Source organism: Lampetra planeri, chromosome 9 (genome assembly GCF_965212315.1).
Source record: "Lampetra planeri chromosome 9, kcLamPlan1.2.h2, whole genome shotgun sequence".
Taxonomy (NCBI): domain Eukaryota; kingdom Metazoa; phylum Chordata; class Hyperoartia; order Petromyzontiformes; family Petromyzontidae; genus Lampetra; species Lampetra planeri.
In genome coordinates this window covers 9,894,644-9,916,726 of record NC_136115.1, presented here as the reverse complement: position 1 = coordinate 9,916,726, position 22,083 = coordinate 9,894,644, and the positions used below count along the sequence as shown (strand labels likewise).

At 41.5% G+C, this 22,083-nt stretch overlaps 1 long non-coding RNA gene across 1 annotated transcript; it reads left to right on the top strand.

Moving 5' to 3' along the window:
• The first annotated feature begins 271 nt into the window (after positions 1-271).
• LOC144720750 (uncharacterized) lies at positions 272-20,191 on the top strand. The gene is made up of 3 exons (XR_013585799.1): positions 272-347; positions 16,417-16,459; positions 19,708-20,191. It is a non-coding gene; the product is annotated as an uncharacterized LOC144720750 (long non-coding RNA).
• Positions 20,192-22,083: the final 1,892 nt, after the last annotated feature.

The following is a 22,083-nucleotide window of genomic DNA, read 5'->3' as shown; positions in this document are numbered from 1 at the left end:
TTAGCAATGTGTTATTGTGGCATTTATTACATTGCAGCCTTCCTTGCGATCCTTACCCCCTCCTCCTGTAGACGTGAGTCATGGGTGCAATTTTGCAATGCGTTACTTGTAAGTATGGAAACAACATAAAAATATATATATAATCGCAAACCACATGTTCAGCACCACTGCTATGGTAAGAGTTATTACATTACCAAGTGTATTGATGGCAAAAGCCTGTGGAAGTGTTATGCACTGTGGCTTTGGTGAAATGTGATGGGCTCTTGTTTTGCAGGGTCATTTAGTGCGCTGTTGGCAGATGAGATTGCACATGTCAGGGTGATGTGGCTGGGTCCATCATGACAAATGTGAGTGTCTTTTCGCACTGACCATTACAGATAGAACGCTTTTCTGCAGCAACCTCAAAAAATTCTTGCCACCAAATTATTCATCAGTGTCCATGCACTCTATTACCATGGACTCTTACTGTATTAATCTGCTTTTTATTGCATTTTTTACGAGAGGAGGCTCACAACAGCAAGGCTTAAATTATTCTAATTTCTCAAAGTTCAATTAGCTGTAACTTTTTCTAATGCTCTTGCTGGGTACTTAATTGCTGCATTGCAAATGTGTGTATTCTGAACGTGTTAATGTGTGTAAGGTACTGCACTGTGTATTATTTTAGGCAAACCTCTCAAGGTCAGCACACTTATATCATCGCTTTTGCGTGTGTGTACAGGGACGTGTTTGTCTACAGAGCTTGTGCGCGTGTGCGCACATACATAGTGGTTCGCGCGCTCCAAAAAGACCCGGTGACTTGAGTTGTATTCTCTACCGCAGCTCATATCAGTGTGCGAGTGATGTCTGAACTGGTTTTGCACCTCTCCGAGGTTGACTCATCCTTTAAATGAGTAAAGTAGTTTGCGTGTTGTGTAGACATCAGCGATGGGGAGACAAAGGCAGCCAGATGTGTTGCCATCCATATCACCCCCTCATGAGCCTTGCTAACCCGAATGGATGCTCGCTTATAGCACTTGCCCCAACAGTCTGTTAAGGGCTGTGCAAGAAATGTTTGTGAATTAATGTCGTGTGGGGGAGTCCTGAGGCAGGTGTTAGCTCACTGTTCTATGATTCTAGTCACTTGAGCTCGATTTCCAGTCGTAATTTTCATCGCGTGGCAAGTAGAATTCAAATGTGTCCTCCACCTTTCTTAGATTAACTCAACCTGATAAGAGTACCAGGTCTGGTGTGAAAACATCAATACTGGGAAGACAGTATTGAAGACAGTGCAATACGTCTCCCTCTGCATGAGGGTGTTCTATTTACTTAAATGTTACGGGGAAAGTAGCAATGATCAAACACATGTTTGGTTTATAATAATGTAATAACACCAACACACGTTCTTGCTTTACTAAGCGCCTTTATTGTGGACTACACCAACATTATTCTTTAGGCCCGGACGTCGATTCCTCAGGTACGAACTTCGTCTTCTCTCCAACCATCCCTTCCCCTTGAGCCATATCCCCTTTTATATCCCTCGAGCCCCCCTTTCTCGATGGTTCACTCACCCCATTTCCCATCAGCCAATCCTCGTCCTCCTCCAACGGTTATCAACCGTTTCCCCCAACAGTCAACTCTTATTTCCTCATCCTCCTTCTCCAATCCTCGTCCTCATTCTCCAACGGTTATCAACCATTCCCCCGGACAGTCAACTCTCGTTTCCTCATCCTCCTTCTCGAATCCTCGTCCTCCTACTCCAACAGTTGTCAACCGTTACCCCCACCCCCCGTCAGTCAACCCTCGTTTCCTCGTCCTTCAAATCCTCCTCCTTCTCAAATGGTTGTCAACCGTTTCCCCACGACATCCCTTGTTTCACCGCCTTTGAAGTTCGAATTTTTCCTCCAATCGGTTTAATTCTCTGACCCTAACCAAATCGTCTTTGAGGCCTCCATGCGCCAATCAAGAGGCCTTGGACACACTTGTGGTACCACGGCCTTGAAGCAACTCGGCAAGCACCATAACTCCCCCCTGGCCCCCACACTGAGCACACACACTGAGCACCCACACGCAGTGTCCTGGTGGGGGGGATTGCCTGGCACGACGCGTTTTAATTCGAAGGGTCCCTAGGAGGAAAGTCCCACGGTTTCCCAGTGCCAGGAGATTGGCTGACCCTTGCAGGACAGGTCACATTGCGGTGCCCCTGAGTTGGCTTAAAATTGTATGGGCGCAAAAAGGTTGACTGGGCCAGCCGCAATGAGTCATTCACGACATCGGGAGAGGCTGAGGGTGGAATATTAGGCAAGAAGAGCAGACCATGAGGTCTGAATTGATGAGCATGGAAGGACATTTGTGGTTGGAACAAGCGGCCACCGCACTCCACGTAGGACAAGGTACGAGTGGGCGGTAATCACAGGTAGATGCACAATTGGCCGTGCGGTACAACGTCACCCCGGGCTTTTGAAGTTAGGGGAATAAAAAGAGAAGCCTTCAACATCTTGGCCGCCAAAAACTGACTCCCTGCCGTCCTGCCTTCTCGAGCCACTCGTAGCGTCAGTGCGACGCCAGTGAGTGCCGCCACGAGGCAGGGATAGGTAAAGTTTTTTCTCGTCCTCGTTCCTCCGACTCTCACAGCGTCCGTGCGATGCCGTGAGTATAGCTGCAAGGTACGTGGTAGGGACTTTGGTAGCAGTAGGCTAAGCTCTTCTCGCCAAATATTCCCTCCGGGCAGTGCGGGGTTTGTGCCGCAAATAAAAGTTAGCACAGAGCATCGGTGTGGTGTCCGTGATTTATGTGTGGAACGACTGCGTGGGGGAAACATGCTGCGAGAGTGAACACGGAGCTGCAACATGGGCGCGTGGTGAGGTAATCACTCGCAGGTGTGGGTGCGAGCATGCTGCTGTATGCTCCGTTAGCGTTGGTTGTGGTGTACGCGGGTGTGTGGGTTAACTCCGTGCGGCTGTAAGCCAGCAGCACGAGTAGGTCCCTCAGAGAGGGCGCTCGTGTGGGGGGCCCCATCACTCGGTCTGCGGGGGCCCGGCGGGAGCCGACCGACTCGGTGGAGGAGGGATCAGAAGGGGCAGACGTCGCACCCCACCTGCCAAGCGAGGGCAGTGGGGTGTACGGCCCCCCATTGACTCCCTGACTGACCCTTTGCATGCGTACCATGCCAGGTAAGCATATCGTGTCAACCCATACGGTTTACCCCGTATTCTTGTACAGGGAAATTGCGTTTTCAGGTCCATTCGGCATACAGCCGTTTCAATATGGGCAACAACAAACAATGTTGTCTTTGTTTGTGTTTATCACTTGTGATGGGCCTTTGTAGGATGAACGTTGAGATTTATAAGGGCACGGGGTGACCAAAAAGGTCTGCGTTGGTCTGTACTAAGATAGGCACTAAATAAGGGGTTGACAGGTATGTTTGGTTTTCGGTCTTTACAATAACGGGCACTGTGTCCACGCATTTGCTGTGGGATCCTCGCCTGGGGTAGACGGTGGGGGTGGGTGGTGGGGGGTGGAAGGTGGGGCGTGATATCAAGCGATGTAGGAACTCCGGCTCAACGATGTGGGATGTGGATGGCGTCATCACGCAGGTGTGCGCGGTGACATCACCACCACGGACGCACGCTCCATCCAGCAAAACTTAAAAAATGAAATATAATGATTAAAACGTAGTATGATTTGACACAATAATAATGAAGGCTTCCCGAACGCCGAACTTATTGAACCCTTCTCTGAGGATTTTTTTATTTTAATCAATGTGAATATATTGCAGCATGGAGGCACCCGGTGTATCTCAGCTATGATCCAAGATAAACCATTTTATTGCTCAGATTTGGAACGGATTACAGTACATGCACAGCATGGTCTGTGTTCCTCTGCATTTTAATCTATTGCTTGACAGCCATAATTCAACCTTACAATCCACATTTTAGCATTGCATTCCCCCCTTTGTCATTTGCACACACACAGAATGGCCTTTAGAGAAAATAAGTGCACATTGAGCGTGCACGTGTGTTTCCATTCAGTGACTGTGCGGTATATTTATTTACTTATTTCATGAATCTAAATGAAACGCATAGACGCTACGCAAATACCGTATTATTTAGAATGCATTGCTCCTGCAGTAAAAGTTATACAGTGCCATCTTTGCAGGAGGATCGAATTGTGTTCATATTGGTCTTCAGAAATGTATATATAGTTAGGTATCGAAGTGATTTCTTGATCAAATGAGTGTCGAGCGGTTGTTCATTTTCTGTTTACAAGCCCGCTGATTTCCCCACAATGTGGTACTAATTTTATCGACCGCAAAATTATGATGGGATGAGTCAACCCCCAAACAGGGATACAACTCGCAGCCTGTAGCTTGAGAGCTTGGTCACGCTACGACTGAAGCCACCTGACCAGATTCCAGAATTTACTTCATTTTAGAAAAGTAAACAATACATATGCAGGTCTGTGTTTGTGTGTGTGCTGCATAATATACACCATTGCATTCATAGTGTGAATATATATCGTTAATACTGGATAGTTTAAAAAAAAACTTAGCTTAGCACGAGTCATTTAATTATTATTTTGTTTATAGAGCAGCACAACACAATTTATTGTATACTAGTCGTTGCTGCACATACAGTTTCCTTAATTTGGCCTTCATATCAGTGCGGTATTCCAAAGAAAATTCTCTGTTCATGTCTATGCCTCTATTTCTCCAATCCAAATTTCATGAAGATCATCTTAATTTCAATGTAAATAATTTGGTTGGAGCATATCTCCTTGCCCGGCTCTCCTTTTAATCGTATTGTGTTACTTGTAGCGTGCACTCTCAGTGTGACTGTTGCATCCTTATCAACTTTCTTCGTCATTTTTTAAAATATATTCAATTCAGGCCTTGATTATTTTGTTTGAGAGCTTGGATGACTGCAAGAAATGCATGTTCATATTCTATTAAGGTAAGTTAAAATATATTTGAAATTCATCAGTCTTTGCCAGGATCTGACTGATAGTACATCATTATTCAATGTAGAAAAAAACATTTCCTCAATTCAGCTTGCTCACATATAGTTATAACCACAAGTGTTTATTCAGGAAAGCTACAGTGAGTCTCAGGATTTTTTTTTCAGGAGGGTCGTACAAATATGTTCACAGTTGGGGCCTATGATTAATATATAATCCCAATTGAGTAATTTCCACGGTTTGTTATCCTCTAAATGTATCATTATTCCATTCCCACTGGTCTTTGTGAACAATGTAGGTCCATGTGGCAAGTGACTAATTAGTCTGTTAATATTACAATTAGTTGAGTCTCTTTTAAAGAGAAGCATAATTGAGACATAATTTTGTGATTGAGGTGTTTCAACTCTGTGCAACGATTCGTTTAATAAATCTGATCCAACACCTGGTCCCACTTATTTGATAATGTCCACAGTTTTTCTAACTGGTCAAATGTGCTTTCCCTTTTTTCAGACGACGAATGGCAGTGTTTACTACTTCAAGTTAATAAATAATATCTAATTTGTTTTGAAACGCTTACTTGATGCCTGTTTTTAATTATTGTCATTCAATGTATGTGCAATGACAGGGTGACACCTGCCGGCCTGTAGGGATAATTACGGTTATAGTTGCATTACATAATGCCTCATTATGAAGGGGCGTATCTGGGGTAAAGGTCAAGGGCGGAGTCAGTCAAGAAGCTCTGGGAACCAACCCGAAGGTTCTGGAAAGGGGGCGTGGCCAGAGGAGGAGCTTGGCCGCGCCAGGCAGATATAAGGAGCACCGAACAAGAGGTTTGGGGTTGTTAGTGTGGGGTCTGGGTGCTGGTTGCGTCGCTGCCGTTGTCATCTCTTTGTCTTCGACCACGTGGCTGTTCTTCTGCAAGACCAATTCCGTCGACGCCGCAATGCTCGTAAACCAGCCAGCGTGTAGCGCAGGACGGAGATGGGCTGCGTGTTTGGACTGCCTATATGTAGCCGCGTACAAAGTGTATCGCCCTGTGTGCTCTTAATAAATAAGAAGTCTTCTACTAGACGTGTGTCGGAAGGAGCTCACTACATTTGGTGTCAGAGGGATAAAAAAAAATTTCTCATCGAAAAAAGAAGTTGGAATAGTGAGAAGATAAAAACTATGTCGAAGTATAAGAAACGTAACCCACCTGTAGCATCTTCCGACGATGATGAGGACCAGACGCTGGACCTCCTAACAGCCCCGGGAACGGCACTCCCAGGTACCCAAGTCGCGACGGGAGAAGTGGCGACGCCGGAGACGGCGAGACCAGCGACAGCTTCTCCGCGGCAGCAGCCCAAACTTGGATGGCGTGTGGTATCGGATCAGTTAGAGCTCCTGAGGGCGACGCTCGCGCAAATGGTGGAGCTCCTGACTGCGATCACGTTGGCGGGGCTGGCTGCACATACCGTGCCGGGAGGAGACGGCCGACCGCCAGAGATTGAGGAACGCCAGGGAACGTCCGCGATTGGAGCGGCCACCATTATGCGTGCCACAGAGACCACGCGGCCGGAGGCCGCCATTACATGCACCGCGAGAGACACGCAGCCGGGGGCCACCATTTCAGAGCAGGGGGCGATTGGAGCGCTTGCACGTGGCGCTTCGAGGCGGCTTACCGGTTGGTGAATTGGACCAAGGAGGAAGCGCTGAGAGCTCTGCCCATGGTGTTAGACGACGACGCACACTTTGTGTTACTTATTTGATAATTTTAATGAACTGTGTGTATTAATAAATAACTATGAGTTTGTGTTTTGGCACCTGTTGTGGTTTTAACACGTGCCGATAACCCACTGGGGTGTCTGGAACAAGTGCAGACATATTCAGTATAATTTAAATTACCGTGTCTCCCAATTGTAAACCTGTGCTTGTTATCTAATGAAAATGAGACGTGTATAATAAGGAGTGGTTGTTTGGATCAGGGCACTCATGATGGCTCCAGCATAGTGAGCTGGAATCAAAGTAAATTAGGGTCTGAATTTAGTTTTAAGACCCCTATGATTAAACCATCAACGCAGTTATATCACCAATGCACAAAACGTCATATCACTTTGGATTGTTACTTCAGATAAATTCCAGTTTAGAAATATATTAATTAATAATCCAATACTTGATCGTGTTGTGATTCAGTCTGCATAGAAGAATAGAGTCGCACTGTACGCCATGGCGATACCATAATGTTGCATAGGTCCACTGCACGCTATCCTGCATCTTCCTGTCACCTGTATTTACTAATTCTCATGGACATTAGGAGTCACCAACAAGTGGTGGATGACAGGTAATGAATTCATATAAATAGCCACAAATGTTCACAAATAATAGTAATATCAATTAATCATATTGTCCATATTTATTATTAATATTATTATTGCCATTTAATCTTCAGTTAATTTTGTGAATAAAAGGCGTTATCTTTACAGATAATATAATTAGAACGATACCATAATGTGAAATCGCTTTGCTGCCAAAAGAACCCCACACTTCCAAGGGCAGCTGGGCAACTGCTCACTCACACCACTGCTGGTAGGAGGGCCTCTACTTAGAGGGGGCCTCTAGAGAACCCCCTCTATAGTGTATTTGGCCTACTCTTCTATGCTGGCCAGATATCTTGGTAGATGTGGGAGGACCCACGCTTTACACAACCATATACGACCTGCAGTGTGGTGTACCCATTTATTCTTCTTTATGAACAGAGGTGGGGGCGATGGGCTGGAGGATTTCACAATCTTTTCATTGTTTCCACAGCCACCCTGGCCGATGAGCCTGAAAACATAACCGTAAACAAACATTATTCCCCAATGTACATACAAAAACATTAAATATATTATAATAATTAATGATCATTTGTAAACCAGACAGATTAAACGAATGTGTTTTCACCTGCTTGAGTGATGACATTTCGGCCGAGTGCCCTACTACTCAAGCTCGGAGTGGAAAGAATGGCTAATTTCTGTCAGTTTGGGGCAAGTATAGTTAATGTCAATGAAAACATTCTGCTGTTGGATATTTAAAAACTTAGCTCTTTTTTGTGTTTTTGCCGTAAGATTTTTTTTATATTTGTTTGACTGACATTTAAAAATGTGTTGACAAGTCTGCAGTAAAAATGCAATACCAGCATTGCATTAACCGTGGTGCTAGGAGCCACAGCACTTGCCTCAACAATTTCGCTCCATGTGGAAATTGATAATGGGTGACATTTTGTTGTGTTGAAAGTCGTTCTCGCTATTTTCATAAAATTGTACAGCGATTCCCTCTTTGTTATGTTTTGCATTAAGGCTAACAGATGATGGACAAGGCAAATGAATGCAATGAATACCACCCATTGTGATTTCACAACATGGCTTCAAGGAAATACAGTTTAACTGGCACAAAATTGCTGGCATCTATGGTATTTTGGGAAACTTAAGGTTTAAAAAAATGTAGTGCAATTTTGAATGTGGTGTACATTGTAGTTGTTTCACGTTTGAAAACACTTTAATTGTTACTACAAATCAGTTATAGGAAGACGTGTAAAAATATACGTACAGCTCTGTTTTTGGAATATTATAAGAATGCAAAGCATGGTTCCAAAGAAATGGTTTCAAAAGAAAATACAGTTTAGGAAGATATGCTCATATGTGCAAAATAAACACCGTGGTATCTAATTAAATTTTTGTAAGAAAAAAAGATTTCCTAACGAGAACGAAAAAACATTTCGCTTAAAAAATAATAGATATGATAACTTATTTTTCACCTGCCTAAAATACAATGTATTATTGTTTTATTCAATACATTGTAAAAAAAATTATGGCCTATCCTGTATTACACTACCGTAAATCCTCCTGAAACATATAAAAGCTACAACTTTAAATTACGCTATCAAGAACTAGCAGTCAATGAATAACATATGAAGGACATTTAAATCCGTAAATAACTAAATAATCAGAAGATAACATCTCGACCTCTGGGTGGCCATCTCATAGACTGCCTATTACTTCCTTAGCTATGCTGAGCTGTCTACAGACCAATTTGGTTGAATCAATTATCCACCGACCCTTACACAAGAGAGGTGAGTTCGATTCCTGTGTCACCCACGTGATATGCTCATAATTAAACACTCCACACCTAGGTGAGTACATGATTGAATATAAAGGCCAGCATGGATGTGTATGTGTAAGACATTCAATTTTGCACTGTGAAATATCCAATCGATCCATCCCCCTCTCCGTGCATATGAGTCAGTCATGCGGTGATGACTTGATAACTTCACCAATTTAAATGTTGCTGCCTTCATAAGCATTGGCTTCCGTTGAAGGTCAGTGGACAGTTGGTTTTCCAATCACCATTAGTGGTCTATCTGTTCAAAATTGAACGCTAGCAATCGGCACCCTTCCACCATCAGTCCTGTGCAGAAATTACTCTCGTCTGCTGATTATTACAAATGGTTGCATAGATGGCAGCTCTCTCCTGCAATCAAATGTTGGGAAGATGCAGTCATTTGTTCTCACTCTTTAAGATGGAAGGACTTTAAAAATGCTCTTTTTTCATTCATACTGTAAATAATAATAATAATAATGTCTGAATATAGTAAATGTAGCTATATATGATTTAAGGTTTTACTTCATATTCATCATCAGCCATGATCAATCCACTGCTTCTTCTGCATGATCTTCATCGTATTCATCATTATCAGCATTAGCAATATTGGCAGCAGCAACAATGGTGAAAGAAACATCACCGTCATCATTAGCATAATCATCCTAGTGTTTATCTTCTTTGTCGTTATCATCATCATTGGTCATATTCATGTGCATGCATCCGTCAATTCCGCCGTTTCAGATTATGGTGGATGTGATTCCGCACAATGATGGAACGTTTCCGGATATTTTTTTTCCATCATTGGCCATGTGTCAATCCACTTTCGACCATTCTATAATTTCGGCATGAGTAGCGTTGGATTGTGTATACTTGTTCAGTTTATCTACGAAAACTGCCATCATTCTGCCAAAAGGCAGTGGTAGAATGATGGGCAAAAATAGCTCGTGAATTGGGCCCATTCTCATATGTCTATGAGGAGGCAAGCAGACCAGAGGACTGGCTGCCAGCATGCAGCTCCTCTGGCCTTTGTCTTAGAGAAAGCTAATGGGGGGTGTCTTCGACTTGATGGCCGTTTTCTTGGGAATTTTCTCTCACTATTAAGTGCTTGTTGCTATCCCATCACCTTGTTGGGTGGACAAACTACAAGCGCTCATGCATGGACCCAGCTCTGGCTCTAGCGTTCTTCCCAAAGATGGTCTCCTTGTTCTCTATGTAACAGGAAGTGATACTGCTAACCTCTACTCCTTCTGTCCAAAGACCTAAACAGAGCTACACATTTAAAGGACATTCAGAGAACATCTATTGGCAAAACAGCTTGTTCATCATATTCGTTGCTACCAGGTGAAGGCTTCTGGTCACAAAGGCCAGGCACATTATCTCTCTCAAGTTGGTGAGAGGCAGACTGCCTGTTGGGTGCACTCGACAAAAAAATTCTCAGCATCTTGGGCCTGTGAGACAAGTACCACTGGCAACTATCTGCAAGGCAGTTACCTGGCATTCATCTCATCCGTCCATACATCATCACGACTGTCTGGACACCCTGGCAATGATGGAGGATATCTATAACTTGAGGTGTGAATGGGGACTATTTTGCATAAAGCATTCTCTTACAGTTGCTAGACTAGTTTGTGGGCCGCCATTGCAGGTCTAAATTGATTTGTAGGAAGCCTTTTACGAGATAAGGAAATTCAGCTGTCATTAAAAGCAGGGCATTCTCTGATTGTATACAAATAATGTAACATTTACGATTCAATCTGACAAATTGTTGCCTTTACCGTACATTGATCATGCTTATATCACTGGACTCTAAATGTATAAAACAATTCACGCTGCTTTTCACTGAAAAAACTTGGTTACCTCCACGCCTTTTCTTAAACTTAGTTTCATCCTTGAAGGTCTCAAATAAATCTACTCACGTAATTGTCCTGTGATGTGGAAACATCCATTCTGATTCTCATGAGACCAAATGTGTAAATACGACAGTTATGTTTTGCAGGAGTAGAAGTTTGTACACCAACACACAAATGTTTTTGACCATCTTACATTGGTGTGGTAAGAGCTGGATGTACTGGAAGCTATAAGCAGCACTGACCAGGTGGGGGAAGTATGGAGTTATCAGAACATCAGTTCCCAGGGTGTTTTAATTATAATCTATGGCTCGGTACAAAGAAACAATTTGTTTTATTCTGAACAGTTTTTACCTTGGTGTTTTGATCAAAACCACGAATTGTTCAGTTTCCTTTTATCATTGTATACGCTTTGTTTCTTCCCTCTATTATTTAATGGCAACAAAAAACCACGAAATGTCAAAGTAGAATTGATCGTGAGAATATGCTTTATTATTCACACTGCTGTGATGAGAAGGGAAAAGGCAGTTGTTTTACATTTAACAACTTTAAAATTAATACAATTGAATATGGTAAAGAGTATGGATTCCTGCAGTTACGAAAGCTTCAAATCAAGATTGAATATGGTCAATTATTATGTTCAAAATGAAATACAATGGAGCCTTCAAATGCAACCATATTTAACGACGTGATCGAGAGCATTGAGACACCGGGATCCAGGGGAAAAGTTGTTTCATTTGATGAACAGAGAAAGTTTTAGTCAGAGGAAAAGAGTGAGGTCATGATGTTGGACTTCAACACAAAAAGAGAGTCAACAGTACTGATGGCTGAGGGAAGGAAGCTCCAGACCCTGGCTACATGAAATGAGAAGAAGCGAACTCCCACTGAATGAAAATCGAGAGGAGCCTTCGATAGAAGGCCTTTGTTGCGAGAGCAGAGGGTTCATTATGAGAAGTAGAGTGAGATGAGTGGGGAGAAGTAGGTGGGATTGAGTCCATAGAAAATGAATAGAAGTACATTCGTGCAGTTCATCTGGGATTGGATTGGGCGCCAGTACAGTGGTGTTGGTAAGGAGTCGGGAAGTAGCATATTGATTCCACTTGATTTTCAAAATGTGTAATTGGGGAGGGGGCATAGAGGAGAGCGTTGCAGTTGTCTGGTTGGGATAAAGTCACGAATTAGAGTCTCGGCGGATGTGGGAGATGTTGCATACATGGAGGTGTGAGGTCCTGCAGAGGTGACATCTGTGGGATGAGAATGAGAGCTCGGGATCAATAACAACAGCAATATTTCAAGCACACTCGACCAGTGTAATGTCAGAGTTTAGTCCATGGAGAGTACAGTTACAACATTTAGGCTGATAAAATTAGAATCAACCCAATATTTCATAAAATCATAACGTACATGGGTTGGTAAATTTGTGTGTAATTTTGTTTTTTATTTTCACATGAACTTCCTCAATGGCACAAGATGACCAGTATTGACTGATATAAATGAATCTCAGCAAAATCCTCCCCTGTTATTTCATATTTGTAATACCAATTACAGTAATACTATTATGTTATGTCTGCATACTCTGAGCATTTTACAGATTAACCACAATATTATATTTTAAAACTATGGTCCCTACCTGAGAAGTTTGACATTTCTATCACTTACTCAGAACCACGGACGAAACAATGAGCAATTTTATAATTTTGTTTAAGCCAGAATACGTTTTTTGCTCTTGATTTATAAAATAAACAAAAAAGAATGTTCACTGTATACAAAATAAGCTACTAACTACATCGTAACAAAATACACTTCTAAGATGTCTTATTTGAAATAATCTATTTTTATTTTAAGTGCAAAGAAACTAATTCTCACGTGTCAGATGAAGGTGCAGCTTTTAACAGGTGACAAAGCAACTGGGTCAAAATAATAAATCCCGCATGACTGCACTCGTTCTCTTCCTACACCTAAGCAACAGATAGGGGAACTGCAACGGATCTGTAAATAAAAATAATTCTTACCAAGACACTCCATGAGCAGTGGAAAATTGCACATGAGAGACGTGCATTCTGTGGCCTCTTGGGCTAGATCCAGTTCAACGTTTTCATGCCAATCAATCATCTCCCTTCTCTCGTTAAATTTCACACCAAAGGCGAATGTGTCCGAGTAGGTGGCAGGCGACTCATCGCAGACAATTCATCAGGGTGTGTCCGTTCGTCAGCAGCGATGGGTTGTTCAACTTCTTCCAAGCAAAGGCTCAGCCATGCTTCTAAGTTATCAGTCATCTAAAAAAATGTTGGTAAACATTTTCTCTTCACGGGGGTTGAGAGCTACATAGCAGATCGCATGATCCACGAAACCGATTATATTGTTACTCATTCCCTTTTCCGTTTAATGTTTAAAGTCGGCTTAACATTGACTGTCACAGCCTCCAGCCCCATCTCAAACAATGTCGCGCAACAAAGTTGCTGCCGAGTCAACCGGGAACAACACTAACTTCGATTCCTCAGGGAATTTCCCAGTTGCTGAAACACAATTTGCATGTGTGGCCGATAAGAATATAGCAGCATCGTTATTGTTGGATTGTTGGGCCTTGAGCCATTCAGCAGATGGCTCACTACTCATTTTTGGAGAAGAAACAAGATCAGTTAAGTGGCACATTAGCGCAATTTTAGTGGACAGTTAATTTTGACGTCAAGTAGTTCTGAATTTTAATATAAAGATATGTCTTTTGATTGACCAAGCAATGTAGCATGGGTCAAGCCCACAAGAACTTGAGTTGCTTGAATTATACTTGTGAAGTTGTTTCGGTAAGTAAAGATAACTTAAAAAATTCTGCAACCTCTGTTAGTGCAATTTTGGTCAAGTTATTATCCTGAATGGGGGCACATTGACATTCATGTGGAATTTATTTCCCCCCCATATATTGCTGCTAGATGTCAGAATACGACTTGATTAAGGATGGTGATAGCCTTGTGCAGCTGGACGATAGAATACCTGTAAGGTGAATTTTTTTTGTCCCCTGAGGATATACGGATAATTGAAATGTATTAAAAGCTGCATCTGCAATTTCGTGGCAATTGTTTGAAAGAAAATATTTACAAAAGGGGGAATGGCTGCAATCAGTGCAGATGTTTGTGGTGATGGCAGAAGTGATAGGCCAGGTGATCATTCAACTGCAGCAAAACATCATTAATGTCAAGAGGTTTATTTAGATGACAGGCAAGTATGAATTAAGGACATGGCAGTAATAAATGAGGGGAACAGTTGACACAAATTTGAATGACAATTTGAATTTCCCAAAAATGTGTGCCGATTGAATGCCAAATATCTGAATTAAAATTATTGAAGGAAGCAGGATCCATGTTGGTCATGTCTTAATATTCACTGTCTTTGGTACACGGCTCCTGAACAAGGTAGCATGTACTAGAGACAGTGCAGCAAATATGTTGGTGTAGTTGTTGCACATTAGGCATTCTATGAGTATGCTGGTTTCTGTCCACGTGCAGAAATCCAAAATAAAACTACAACAATTGGCCAAAGCAGAACCCTCATATACATGAGCCTTGAGACTCAATTTAGCTGATACACCAACGCAGAAGCTCAGTGCGACTAAAATTTTATTATAAACGTTTGAACCCTTTGTGAATAGAAGATTCTGTTTTCATACTACATCTCTGCCATGGTTTCAGGTGTTTAATTTGTAAGTATTGTCCAATGAAACTTGTATTGTAGCATTTGCTAAAACATGCAAAGCATATTCTATTGGCATGTTAGTAATGCATCCATAATGAACACAGACTGCCGATAAAGATCTTTTTTTTACAATTATTAGAATGGGATATTAAATATTACATGTAATTCCTTCATTCTATGTTTTCTTCCCTCGTATATAAATAAGAAAGAAACCTTATGACATCCGATGCAATATTTCCAGCTTAAAATGAAATTTTTTATGAGGCAACTTGCACAGATAAAAAACTGTGGTGTGTTTTATATTTGGAATGCTATAAATCTTGGGGATAGGTGTGCCAATTAAACCACATTTGACTGGAATTTAATCCAGTGTGATCATACGTCAATCGTGGATACATTTAAAAGTATAAACTAATGTTTCTAATGATGTCATGAAGTATGTACAACTACATGCCATGAATTTTACATTCCCTGTATTGCCTCTATAGATCTGAGTTCAGTTTGTCGTAGCCCAGAGCAAGCAACTGACTCGCATACATGCTAGTGATGTGAAGAAAAAAACCTATTGATCCATTTTTTATAAACTTGCAAGTACTACCTTACTATAAATACAACAAAGGCAAGAACGTATATACATATCAGAAACTCTCCTTGATTTGTGATTATAATGTTAAATTGTTCATTCTATTAATTGTACGGTGTTTTGTCAATGCATACTTGCACAATTATTTTAGAATTTATTCTCAGAAGTGTTGTTTGATATGGCAGCTAACATTTGTTGAATACATTTACTGAAATGAAACCAATAATTTCTACAAAACGATGGGACATCCACACTGCAAAAAAAATAATAGATTTTAGGAAACAATTGGCAGGTTAGCTCAATTACTGCTTGCCAATGCACGATCACTGTAAGTCGCAGGAAGTGTAAAATGCACTGTCTGGTTAAATTATTCATGGCATGGAATAGACAGAGAAAAGCATAGTTATTAATGTCTGCCATTAACGCAGCCAAATGCTCCTCATGTTAAAATTTTGTTCAAAAGTGTTGCTCAGTAGGGGGAGCTCAGCACCCCAAATGATTGCATTATCATAATGATAATTCTCGAGCTGAAGCCAACTTGATAACGCATTTGCATGGCACACGGGGTCGCAACCTGCGCTTCATCCATCCTTTGTTGCAGTGGTGAGACTTGATTTCCCATTGTGAGAACCAATGGAGATGTTGGGTCTGGTAGATTTTTTTAAAAATATCAGTTTCTCTTGAGTTGTCTTAACATTTTCCCTCGCAGGTTTTTCATTTACGCGTAAGTGCACTTCTTTGGTTCTGGTTGGTGTAAAGAGAAATTGCCTTCTCACTCATTCTCATGTGATAAAACGATGATATATTGTTTATTTAACAGGTAAGGCCCACTGAGCTATGTAGCTCTTTTTATAGAAGCGACCTGGCCACAAATGATAGATCAACGAAGTGGCCTATCATATGTAAACTTATAGCAGCTAAATACTCAAAATGCATGTTTCTAAATGTGGAGGGAAAAATTAGAGGACCCGGAGAAAAAGCCACACAACCACCATGTTGGCCATGGGTGTTGTTTGACTATACTTCACCACACTGGTCAGTGTTGGTTGGTGAAGCGTGCAGTTCAGGGCCAGTTCAGACATCACTCAACACTGATGTTATCCGTGGTCGGGAGTCAAACTCGAGTCGCCAGATTCATAGGGCAGTGCACTCACCTCTGCACCACCACTCCACACCGTTTTAATACTTTAGAACTAAGGTTGAAAGCATTAATGCTGCATTGGCTCTTTTCGCCTGTCTGTGACACAGGGGGACATGGACTCTCGTGAGGATGATCCAATATGAATTAAATGTAAGTATAAGGTTGTGTTGCTATTATATATTTACCCGATAGACATCTAGCAAAAATAATGAAAGGGCTTACCAAAATTTGGAGATGCAAATCAGTGCTAAAAGGATTCAGGACTCTTTTCTGAAAGGATTCAACACTGCTATTTGAGTGGTAGATATTCTGCCGAAATAAGTTTGCTGTTACATAAGCTATGTAGAGAAAAAAAACATTTAAATAACACAAAACATAGAAAATTCATGAATGTACATTAAATTAGAGTACTTATGTTAATCAGTGAATAGAATATTGATTATAATATAAGATCTGATTAGACAATAGCAAATCATTACATTCACACACACGCTATTGGGACTCAAACCATGCTTCTTGTTTCTCACACTGGACTGACCAACTTGCTGAAGTATGATCAAACAACCTCCATGACCAACATAGCATGCGGCAGCTTTTGTTCAGGGCTGTAAAGTATTATTTTAAGTATAACAAACCGTTTTAGGAACTTTAAATCTTGTTTTAATAATGGCAGGGTGCCTCGGTGTGCTTTACATCAGATCTCATTTCAAACATTTGAAAGGGCACCCCCAGTGGCAGCTGTCTCTGTTTGGCAAAAGGTGACACAGCGATTGGCCTGCAAATGGGCATTAGCCTGCTAGTGGGGGGCAATGATTGCTATGTATAATCCCATTCGAGCAAACTGCAAGTAATCTTCAAATTTGACAAATTTGAATCCTGACACCGGCACACAATGGCCTTCTCAAGCGAATGATGTCAGGGGATCTTTAATGTTCACTGTGAAGCAGATGGTGCATAGTACTATGGTTATTATACGCACATATGTTACTGCAGTGTTGTCAAACAATTCCACTTTGCCTTGGCGAGGGCCAATATCTCCTTAGTATGACCACTGTTAGAAGATGTCAAGTTAAGCCAAATCAGTGGCAGCTGAGGACGGAAAATATAGGGGGATGAAAAACTATTTAGAGGCACCACCCCACCTCACCCATGGCATTTCCAAAGGTGCTTCCTATTTGCATCCCTTTTGGCATTTCAGCTGTAAGAGTCTGCAAGTGGAAATTCATCCTAGGGCCCTATTATTCAACCTAGTACCAGCACAAAGTCAGGTGAAGATGTCTCCCTGATAAAATAAGCAATGAGACAGAACTTTTCTCCATTGGTGGCTGAGAACTAATGGTGGAAATTCCACTTTCCAAAGGTGGGGTGCCAGTGATTATCATTAACCCCCCCCCCCCGCATCATTGCACCCTGATAGGCACACAGTGATAACACCACCTCACTCGATTTAAGACCGGAAACAGGAAGACCACAATTCTGGGAAATCGACTGATGAAGCTGGATGTCACCAGTAAAACGTCAACAGCGATTTAACCCAAAAACCTTTATTATGAATAATGTTGGTTATGAAAGTCTACGTGTTAAATTAAACCAAGTGTCTTGTATGAATGGTACACTTTGTGGCATGTCAGTTTCAACTTAGACGCACAGCAGAATGCTTTTGAATCCTCATTGATTCAGTGCCCAGCTTTGAGGCTTATGTTTATGCAGCTTTTAAAATAGTTTGTTTTCATCTCAGAAATATCACCCACACCCATACTAATTCGGACATCATAGCTACAGAGACCATTTTAAAAGGAATTTGCCTGTCTAATGATTGACTGTGTCAATGCAATTTCCTATTTTCCTGTATTTCCAAAATAAACTGTCTGCCATAGCTGCAGCAATACCATTAAAGTATCATGTTGCATCTTTGTACATGGAATAAAATGAAAGGACTGCTAGCACACATGTAATATTGCTAAATATACAAGTGCTATTGAAATGCAATTATTTCTTTAAGTTACAACCCAGAATTAATATGCAGTAAATGTCTGAGCAAACCCATCTGGCTAGAATTTAAATATTGGCTAAGTTGTTTTAAAAAACAAGAGGTCTTTCATACAAGGTGGTTTGAGTACTATGTGCAAGTCACACCTTTACCTGCTTTCACAATTTAATATGGCTCTAATTCTAGCCAGCATTACTAAACTAGATAGATCACAGCTGATGATGATAATAACCCTAATAAAATTGCATCCCAATCTTGCACAAAGAAGCTTTTATGAATATTCCATATGCCAAATACTCCATTGAGGCATTTGGCAGGAAGTTTACATCGCCGAAAACCTGTTATAAACTTCCTTTGCAAATGTGGAAAAAGATTGGAGGTGCTAAACGTGCACATAAACTTGTGCGGAATGGGGCCCCCATGCCCACACGAGACATGCTTCCAGATCGTGACTGAAGCGATTCCATAAACATACAGAAACTTTACACAAAACTTTGCTCTCTCCGCCCTAACTCCACCACTTTGGATGATTCCACAAACTTTGCCATGGGTCGGGACAGATTGGTCGTGATTTTGCACGCAATTGACCGCACATAAATTTCAAATTAGCAAATGTTTAAATTGTATTGCTGCCATTCTTTTGCCACTATGTAGAAGAAAGTCTGCTCAAGTAGTTACGTGAGTTAGGTCCCATATCTTTACCTCACACGTTAGATTCACCGAGTGAAGTTTTTTTTTGCATGATCATTGGTGACTAGGTTGAAACCATCAACCTCACCACATACGAATACCTGGTTTTATCTCAGTTAGGAGCCAAGGATTTGAACCCAAGCTCTCGGCAGTAATGGCTCAGTGTTCTGATTCGGGCAGAGCATTAGCCCCTTGAGCCAGCCACCTCAAGACAGTGCTATTATTGATGAGACGAGCAATGTAAGGGCAAAGTGGATTCCAACAGCAGAGTGCAAAGTATATCCAGGGGTGTAAGGGCATAAGAGGTCACAATAGAAGGCATGGGGCCAAACAACATAAAACCATAAACATAAGGGTCACAATCTTATGCCCTCGTCTCTGGGCAAATAGAAGCCAATGTTGTTCCAGTGAAACTCAATAGTTTTTGTCAGTTGTTTTCATTATTCCTGTGAAGCACCTTGAGATGTTATTTTCATGCGGTAGGTAGTGCTGTATATAAACGCCAATTTGTGACCATTGTCATTGTTGCTTGTCATTTACAATACAAACAGTATGTGTTGACATTTTTCTGAAATGGATCAAAAGTGACTGCACATTGAGAGGCTACAAAGCCACATGCCACCATTAATATCTCACACCTCTGCTGTTACAAAAGGATGTTGCGAAGCAAAACGTGTTAAATGCGTCTTCTTTTGAATGGGTGTCAATGTCGTTACAGAAACTTGCGAGCCATGAAAAAACAAAGTTGGTCGGATGCATGTTCACAATTTTAACTTGTCAGATATAAAACCACGCAATTCATTCGCATATGTTGGAAACAATTTGTCAGTCTAAGATGAATTAACGTAGACACTGCAGTATTTGTTGAATTGTTCCAGTAAGCATTGAATATCAATAGCTGCTTTGTATGTTTGTATGTGACACACATAGAGACAGCAGGGGGCGGTCATATCAAATTAATGACTAACCTGAGGCTATGCACGATTTTCTGGAAAAGAATCACCTGGACTTGCAGCTTAATGTTGAAGCCATATATATGTCTCAAGGGAAATGTCAGTCAAGTGTAAAATAATTAAGACAAATGTGTGTGCATCGATTTACAAATGTAGCTGCTACGCAGTGAGACAATTATTTAAATGAAAAATGTTTTTTTCACAACATTTATGCAAAATGGTATCTGTTTTCTGCTCATAAAATATCCATTGGAAATTTAATTAGGACTCTTTTATTTTAACAAGTGAGACCCCAATGAGATGCAATTATGACATGCCCACCATGAGAGTTGTCTGACGTTTTTTTTTTCAATATTTATATATATATATAAAAATGGACACTGATCATCATATTAATTCAGCCTTATTTCATTGGCATGGAAGACCTTAGTTTAACTGATATACTTGTAGTGGATTCAACTGAGTCGTAGACGTAGACTTGGAGGCAACACATGTATTCAGTTCCAACACGCGGGATAACTTTCCCCTTAACAGAATAACAACCTTTGGTGGTGACCACCAGGCTAACTACACTAGTTACAAAGTAACTGCTACTACGGACCGGGACCAACAGCTTCGGCCCGGGTCCACGTGTTGGAGACTCGTTGTACAGAGAACGTAGATGAAGGGTTTCTTCCAGGATGAACAACAACCCCGGTCCCTCTCGGGACCCGGCTTCTATTCTCTGTGGCGTGGCCGGCTCCGCCCTTGGCCACGTCCACCTTCACCTTCCAGAATCCTCGGGAAGGATCTGGGTCCTAATCACGTGACCACCCCTAGCCCCCACTCAGGCCCCTTTGTAGATTTAACTGGTCACGTGCTCTCCCGGGTCAACCAGAGTGCCATGGCCTCGAGTAACCACATCCTTCGGCCGGCACTCACACACCCTGTCCTGTAGGGTTGGCACTGCACGAAACGCGTAGTGCCATCTAGCGCTATCAATGAGTGCTCACCGAGCCGCTCTAGGGCCAGTACTACACCCACACCTTTGTGGTATCCGCGATGTCGTTACACCACACGTCGTGCCTCTATAGGGCCGGCACTGCACGTTGACATCCCGCGATGTCACTACTTACATATAAAACACGTGACATTATTAATTGAACAGGGGAAAATATGCATGCAAAAACCTTAACCCAATACTGTACACTATCTCATATAAGAAAATGATAAAGTTGTTTTTAGTTTATAATTGCGCACTACTTTTCATGTAGGTCCCTGGAGATTAACAATTTTGTGTTACATTTTTGAGCTTTTTTTATTTTTATTCGAGATTATGACACTGGCACGCAGTAGTCCGCTCATGTAAATAGAGTCTCAGAAACTTTGACCTCAACCTTAGAAAAGAGGGCATGCTTTGGTCACTCACTACAGATGCCACCAGCCGTATCAATGTCAAATGCTCATTGCAGACCACTCGGACACATGTGGGTGCCCTGCCAACATTTTGGTGGCATGTGGGTGACATCTGGGCATCACTTCATAACCTTGTCTTCCATGTATCTGGAGGTGGACAAATCAAATAGGCTTCATACTGATGCAATAAATTGAATGCCATGGGATATCAATGTTTTGTTTATACCGTACTGTACGTTTTTTTTAATTAACTGATGTGCAAATAACGTTGATATTTTGTTTATTTAAACTGTATACGTTTTAAAACGCTATTAGTCCTTGATACAATTGTATGAATTACTCATTAGCATGGGGTAGAATATGTGCTTAATGACTTGTGTAATGTTAATTGTAAGAAGTTTACATAACAGATTGCTGTTGTTTACTAAAATAAAAGAGCAAAAAGCCTGGCTCACAATAATAATAAGCAAATTTAGCAAAGCCCATTATTCTTGTATGGTCAGCGAGCACCACTTCATGTGAAGCCACCGGTGGTCATCCTAAAGAGTGACTGTCCCACCATAGGAAAGTGGAATTTCCGCTTCTGAATAATGGCCCGCAGTGCAGATGAACACCGCGCCCATTTGTTTGTACTGTTACGCTTGTTTACTCAGGAAACCGCAGGGTTCTGCCAGGTTTTCACAGTAGGAGGTGATGATTGCCATGTATAATCCCAATTGAGTAATTTGCGGGGTGATTTTTTATTT